General features: G+C 50.3%; 1 protein-coding gene across 5 annotated transcripts in view; it reads right to left on the reverse strand.

The window, feature by feature from the left end:
* Positions 1 to 6,719, reverse strand: part of NAV1 (neuron navigator 1) — a 279,966-nt gene extending 273,247 nt beyond the window's left edge. For 3 of the 5 annotated variants that reach the window (XM_074385049.1, XM_074385048.1, XM_074385044.1), the window contains exon 1: positions 6,315 to 6,719. The gene's annotated coding sequence lies outside the window, so the exon portion shown is untranslated. The remainder of the gene's footprint in view (positions 1 to 6,314) is intronic. The other 2 variants (XM_074385047.1, XM_074385050.1) reach the window with 2 other exon arrangements.
* Between the last annotated feature and the right edge of the window lie 443 nt (positions 6,720 to 7,162).

Consider the following 7,162-nt stretch of genomic DNA (forward strand, 5'->3'; position numbering starts at 1 on the left):
AATCCCAGCACTTTGGGAGGCCGAGGCAGGTGGATCTCGAGGTCAAGAGATCGAGACCATCCTGGCCAAAATGGTGAAACTCCATCTCTACTAAAAATAGAAAAAAGTTAGCTGGGCATGGTGGTGTGCGCCTGTAGTCCCAGTTATTTGAGAGGCTGAGGCAGGAGAATTGCTTGAACCCAGGAGGCGGAGGTTGCAGTGAGCTGAGATCGAGCCACTGCACTCCAGCATGGCACCTGGCGACACAGCAAGACTCTGTCTCAAAAAAAAAAAAAAAAAAAAAAACAAATTCAGGGAAGGGACGTAAAGTGGGTCAGTATTACTGACCAGATGGGGAGGGAATTGCGTCATTGAAAGCTGTGACCGGTCAAGGGTTCCAGGGAGTAAATCAGCTCAACCATTGAGTAGTTCTAACCCTCACAGTGTATCAGAATCACGTAGGGAGCTTTTAAAAATGACAGACACTGAAGCCACATTCCAAACCAAGTGAAGCTGAATCTCTGGAGATGGGTCCAGGAATCAGTCATTTTTAAAAGCTCCCCAGGTGGTGCTAATGTGCAACCAAGATGCAGAACCCCTGAGCTAGAGGAAATGAAGCCCGAGCTGAGGCTGGGCGTGGTGCCCTCTGAATCTCGGGATGACCGGGAATCAGTTCCTCTCTGCATCGGGGCCAGTGATGGTCCCTCTGGCTGGAGGGAGTTAGCGGGAAATTGAAAGGCAAGAAGATAATGCCCTTTAACCCTTTAATACCTAATTTCTAGTTATTAAAAAATGTTCACAAATTCATAGCGATAGGAAGTAAAATGGTGGTTCCCAGGGCCTGGGGGGAAGGAGAACGGAGAGTTACTCTTTAATGAGTACAGAGTTTAAGTCTGGGAGGGTAAAAATGTTCCCGAGGTGGCGGCTGGTGATGGTTATACAACAATGCAAATGTATTTAATGCCACTGAACTGTACATTCACAAGTGGCTTAAATGGTAAATTGTAGGTTATACATATTTACCCAATGCAATTTAAAAATGTTTAAAGTACGCTAATTATAATAAAAAGTATAATTAAGGCCAGGTGAGGTGGCTCACGCCTGTAATCCCAACACTTTGGGAGGCCAAAGCAGGCAGATTACCTGAGGTCAGGAGTTCGAGACCAGCCCGGCTAACATGATGAAACCCTGTCTCTACTAAAAACATCAAAATAGGCCGGGCACGGTGGCTCAAGCCTGTAATCCCAGCACTTTGGGAGGCCGAGGCGGGTGGATCACGAGGTCGAGAGATCGAGACCATCCTGGTCAACATGGTGAAACCCCGTCTCTACTAAAAATACAAAAAACTAGCTGGGCATGGTGGCGCGTGCCTGTAATCCCAGCTATTTAGGAGGCTGAGACAGGAGAATTGCCTGAGCCCAGGAGGTGGAGGTTGCGGTGAGCCGAGATCGCGCCATTGCACTCCAGCCTGGGTAACAAGAGCGAAACTCCGTCTCAAAACAAACAAACAAACAAACAAAAAAAAAAAACGTCAAAATAAGCTGGGCATGATGGTGGGCGCCTGTAAGTCCAGCTACTCGGGAGGCTGAGGCAGGGAGAATTGCTTGAACCTGGGAGGCGGAAGTTGCAGTGAGCCGAGGTCGCACCATTGCACTCCAGCCTGGGCAAGAGAGAGAGAGAGACTCTCTCTCAAAAAGAAAGAAAAGAAAAGAATAAGTAAATACACCAACCACCCAAATGTAGAACGTTAGCACTTAGTCAAATTTTATTGTCTTTTTTTTTTTTTTTTTTTTTTGAGAAGGAGTTTCGCTCTTGCTACCCAGGCTGGAGTGCAACGGCGCGATCTCGGCTCACCGCAACCTCCGCCTCCTGGGTTCAGGCAATTCTCCTGCCTCAGCCTCCTGAGTAGCTGGGATTACAGCACGTGCCACCATGCCCAGATTAATTTTTTGTATTTTTAGTGGAGACAGGGTTTCACCATGTTCACCAGGACGGTCTCGATCTCTTGACCTCGTGATCCACCCGCCTCGCCCTCCCAAAGTGCTGGGATTACAGGCTTGAGCCACCGAGCCCTACCTATTTTATTGTCTTTTTAAAGGGGAGGAAAAAAAAAACAAAACTTTTCAGATTAAGAAAACAAAAACCTTCAGAGGGATTTATCCCAGGAATAAAAGGGTGGTTCAACATAAGAAAAGCAATCAATGTAATGTACCACACTAACACAACAAAGGAAAAAAAACAAGCCACATGATTATCTCTAGTGATACAGAAAAAAAGCATTTGACATAAAATTCAACACCCTTTTGTGATAAAAAAAAAAAAAATGCTTAGAAAACTAGGAATAGAAGATGATTTCCTCAATACAATAAAGGCCGTTTATGAAAGGCCCACAGCTAACATCACACTCACTCATGAAAGGCTAAAATCAAGAAATCTCCCTAAGATCAAGAACAAGAGAAGGATGCCTGCTTTCACCACTGCCACTCAGCATTATCCTGAAAGTTCTAGCCAGAGCAATTAGGCAAGAAAAAGAAATAAAAGGCATTCAAATTGGAAAGGAAGAAGTAAAACTATTTCTGTTCACAGTTGACATGATCTTATAGATAGAAAATCCCAAAGAATCCGTAAACAAAAAAGCTCCCAGAGCTAATAAATTCAGCAAAATTGCAAGGCCCAAGATCAACACACACAAATCAGCTGTGTTTCTACACACCAGTAATGGACAAGCCAAAAAGGAAATTAAGAAGCAATTCCATTTATGAAAGCTTTCAGAGCATATGAGGATTGGGTATCAGAACAATCTTGCAGGCTTTTGAAGTGGAATCATCTCGTTAGTAACGGTCCTTGGCGGAGGCACATGCATCAGTGCCTTTAATTTTTTATGCATGTTACTGCATCTCATATTAAGTAGAGCAAATAGATTTGCTGGGGATGGTAACGTGGACGGCACAGGACATGTGTAAGAAGCTGAACCACATCCACAGGCAGGTCAGAGTGGCCTGGGTCTTAGCCATCCTGCCTCCCTTCACGTCTCAAGAGTCACAGGAAGATGGGAAGCAAAACCTCAGGCCTCTTGGAGGAAATCAGGTCTCAGTCAGCCTTTCCGGGAGGTTAAGGGGACTTATTAGGCCCAGGAAACTGTTTACTGTGGATGGTGTTTTTCACTAGACTAGTTTTTGTGGGGTATTTTTAAGTTAAAGAAGGAACTAAAAGTGTTTTTAATTATAATCTTTTTAGGGCGACTAGGGCCCAGAAAGATGAAGTGTTTGCCAAGTATTGCCACATTTCTTAGCTCTCCATGTTCCAAAGACTCTAAAAGCTGAAAGGTGGCTCCCTCACAGAGATAGCTCTCTTAACTCTTGCTGTGTTTCTGTTCCTCTTTCTTGCTAACAGCTAAGTAACATCTGCTGAGACGGAAACACTAGGAAGAGAAAAGTTCCCAGCGATTTGCTGAAAGGGAATGAGCCCTACACTGGGAGCCAGAAGCTCTGTGTTCTAGGTGGGCTTCTGCAGCACCCCAGCAGTGTAGATCTGAGCCTATCCCTTCCCTTCAGTGGGCCTTGATTTTTGTCTGTAAAGGAGAGAAGATCAGGGGTTGGGAGGCGCAGAGATCCTTTTAATTTTGACATTCTGGTTTTTCTTAAAAGCCAAACCCTTCACGAATTCAAAAGAACTTTAAAAGAAGAGGGAAGTGACACTGATTGGAAATGGGAAGATGAAAAGAGAGACAAATTGTAAACGTTGGATAGGAGACTTTTCTATTCTAGACCACTTCTTTCTACTGGGCCCAAACTGAGTTGATACCAGAGGTTCACGGGGACTCAGGAGGGGGCCAGATTAGGCAAGGCAAGAAAAAAATAGCACTCTTTTTTTTTTTTTTTTTTTTTTTTTTTGAGATGGAGTTTCACTCTCATTACTTAGGCTGGAGTGCAATAGTGTGATCTCGGCTCACTGCCACCTTCGCCTTCCTGGTTTAAGCAATTCTTCTGTCTCAGCCTCCTGAGTAGCTGGGATTACAGGCATGCGCCACTGCACTTGACTAATTTTCATATTTCTAGTGGAGATGGGGTTTCATCATGTTGGCCAGCCTGGTCTAAAACTCCTGACCTCAGGTGATTCACCCACCTCGGCCTCCCAAAGTGCTGGGATTACTGGCGTGAGTCACCGCACCTAGCCCAGACCAAGGCTTACCAGAGAAGCCAGATTCCAGAAAAGGCTCAAATACTCAAAGCTTGCCTACTCACCTGTGGGCAAATACACATTTTTATGGACTACCTTTTGAGGGGAAAAGAGGTGGAGGGGATCTGCGGGAGCAAATCAACTTCCAAAGGATGAATAAATGGGCACTTAAGTGAGATGGGAGGCCTCGGAGTGCTACTTAGTTTTTCTTCCCAATTCTATTAATTTGGCAAACATCTATAAAGTGCCTACTGTGTGCCGAGTGTTGTGGGTGGTCAGATAGGGTGTTTGGCTGGAAGGTATTCGCAGGGAGATAGGCATGTGCACAAACACCCAAAGATCTAAAATACAAAGCATGGCTCACTGACAATCAACGAAAATAAAAAATGCAAAGCAGAATGTGAGACCTGCCCCAAGGAAATTCAGATAAACTGCTGGAGAAGATCAGATTAGCAGCTGTTCTCTTTCACCTGGAAATGCTGTTCTCTTTCACCTGGTATTCTCTTTCACCTGGAAATGCTGTTCTCTTTCACCTGGAAAGTTCAGGAAATAGACACTAGGGGCTGGAGCCCAAATCTGAAGAACCTTCTCCATTCTTCCAACAGTAGCAATGTTCCCTGGTTCCATTTTACAGAAGTGAAAACCAGGACAGAGACACGAGCAATTATTTGCTCTCTGATCATCCAGGTGGTTGGCAACACAGCCAGGTAGAAAACTACAAACTGATTGAAAACTTCCCATAGAAACCAATGGTGAAAGCATGTACCACCAGGAAGCTCATCTTAGAAGACGAAATCCATAGACCTGTTCCCTCTGTCTCCCTTCTTAGGTCAATCCCAAAGACACACCAACCAAAAGTCAAAACAGGATAAAAGTAAATTTCATAAGCAAGCTGGAGTCATGTGTATCTCTGGCCTGAGGGGATCCAAGGTCTCTGCAGTGACAGATCCTACACCTGGGAAGGCCATTGTGGGAAATCTCCAGCCCCATTATAAGTGAGTTGCCGGGGACCTCATGTAGGGGGAACAAGAGCTAGCCGGCAAATGAAAACCCAGGCAAGCCCTCTGCTTTTGCACAGTGAACGAACGTGGCCACAGGCTTCTCAGCACTGAATTTGAACGAGCCAATGGTATCCCAATCATTGAAACAGGAAGCCAGATAAACAACAGCATGTTATCAAGGGGGGGATGCAGCTCTTCCCTTAAGCCGGCCCCAGCTGCGCCCTGTGACTGTCCTAACAAAGTCCCATTGACTCACCAGCTGATTTTCCTGTGTTCGGCTCCGGGGGACAAGGAACCCTCTCTGCCGGGTGGACGTCACCCCTGCACATCGCCCCCGCCACCCGCAACTCGCGTCCTCTCCAGTTCCTGCCTCCCCTCTCTGCCCGCTGCAGACTTGGCTGCTTTTTTATCCTATGACCAGTTTTTATCGGCTCTGAGGATTAGCAAGGACAAGAGCCCGAGACCCGGGAGCGCTCAGGTGAGCTCCCCGTGTTCACCCAACCTCTGCGTTCTCCTCCCTCCCCTGTCCTCCGAAACCACTTTCTCTGCTCCCAGACGCGCTGGGCGGGCGCCAGAGAGGACGGCCCCCAGGAGATTGGCGGCAGGGCGCTTCTCGCCGCATCCCGGGGGTGCGGGGAACGTTTTCTGGAAGGCCCGCAAGGTCACCCGCCCCAGCTGTTCCTCTGGCTCCTGCTGGGATGGGAGGAGTTAACTCTTGCTTCAGCGAACGGCAGAAGTGCGGGTAGGGTGCGTGCAGGTCGTGTGGGTGCGAGTATAAGAACGCAGCACCTGGTGTCTGCTGATAAGATCTCAACGCACTTTAAATTGCAGGCATTTCACAACAAGGAAACTGAGGCTCAGAGGGACTGAAGTTGGGCAGCCCCTCCCCCGCGAGTCAACTCCAGAATCAAACGCGCAATCGGGCCGGTAGTGGTCGAAGGGGCACACACCTCGCTGGGAAGCCGCGATCATCTAAGTAGTTATTTATTCCAGCGACTCTCCCGAGCCCAGCCAGCAGCCTCCCCCGGACACCAACCTCCCCTACCCCGGGCCTTGGTCTTGGCCGCGCAGGACCTGCCAGCCGAGCCCAGCAAAATGGGAAGCTGCAGACCCCCAGCGCCGCGACCACGCGACCTCCCCTCGCCGGCCACTCACCGGAGCGCCTGCCCGCTCGGGCTCCGGGTCCGCGCCGCCGCCGCGCAGAGTCGCGCATCCCCTAGGGCAGCGCGGGTGCGGGGTCCGCTCCTCGCGAGCACAAAGTTTCCCGGGGCTCCCCGGGCCGCCTCGGCCCCTCGCACCAGGCTCAGCGTCCGCCGCGCGCTCCGGCCTCGGACCCCGCACTAGGGCCGCCGGCGGCCCCAGTCCCACAATGAGGAGGGAGGCGGCAACCTGAACAAAGTGCCTCCCCCCCGGGCCCGGCGGTCGGGGCGGAGCCTCGTGACCCGCTGCCCCAGGCACACGCCGGCTGCCTCCACGGCGGGCCCGGGAGGGGAGTACCCGGCGGTCGGGGGCGGGCGGGAGGAGAGGATCCGCTCCGATCGCCCTCGCTTTCCTCCCCCTGCACTGTGCCAGTTTAACCCGCAGAGGGGCGGAGGCATGGGTCCCTTCCAGACTTTGTCATTGGAAAGCTATTCCCGTAACCCTTTGCTGCCTTCGCCTTCCCGCCCCGCCTCCCAGGCTGGCCTCAGAAAGGCGGCAGCTCGGTGGCAGAGCCGCGAGCTGGCAGGGCAGGAAGCCTTTGCACAATCGAGCCTTTCCTTTGCTCGGGAACCCGCCACCGCCACTTCCAGGCCGGGCTTCCTCCCTCCCCCACATGGCGTCCGGGTACCGCTGATTCAGCCGCAGTTAGAAGGGGGCAGATGGATGGGCCAGCCTCTCCACCGGACTTCTGACCCCGGGCACCCACTTCCTTTCTTTCTCCACCCCACTGAACTGTCATGCTCTCTGAGCTGGAACTCTTAGGTGCAGAGGAGAGGGGATGCCCCGCAAGTGCCCCGCGAATA

This window comes from Saimiri boliviensis, chromosome 14, assembly GCF_048565385.1.
Source record: "Saimiri boliviensis isolate mSaiBol1 chromosome 14, mSaiBol1.pri, whole genome shotgun sequence".
Classification (NCBI taxonomy): Eukaryota; Metazoa; Chordata; class Mammalia; order Primates; family Cebidae; genus Saimiri; species Saimiri boliviensis.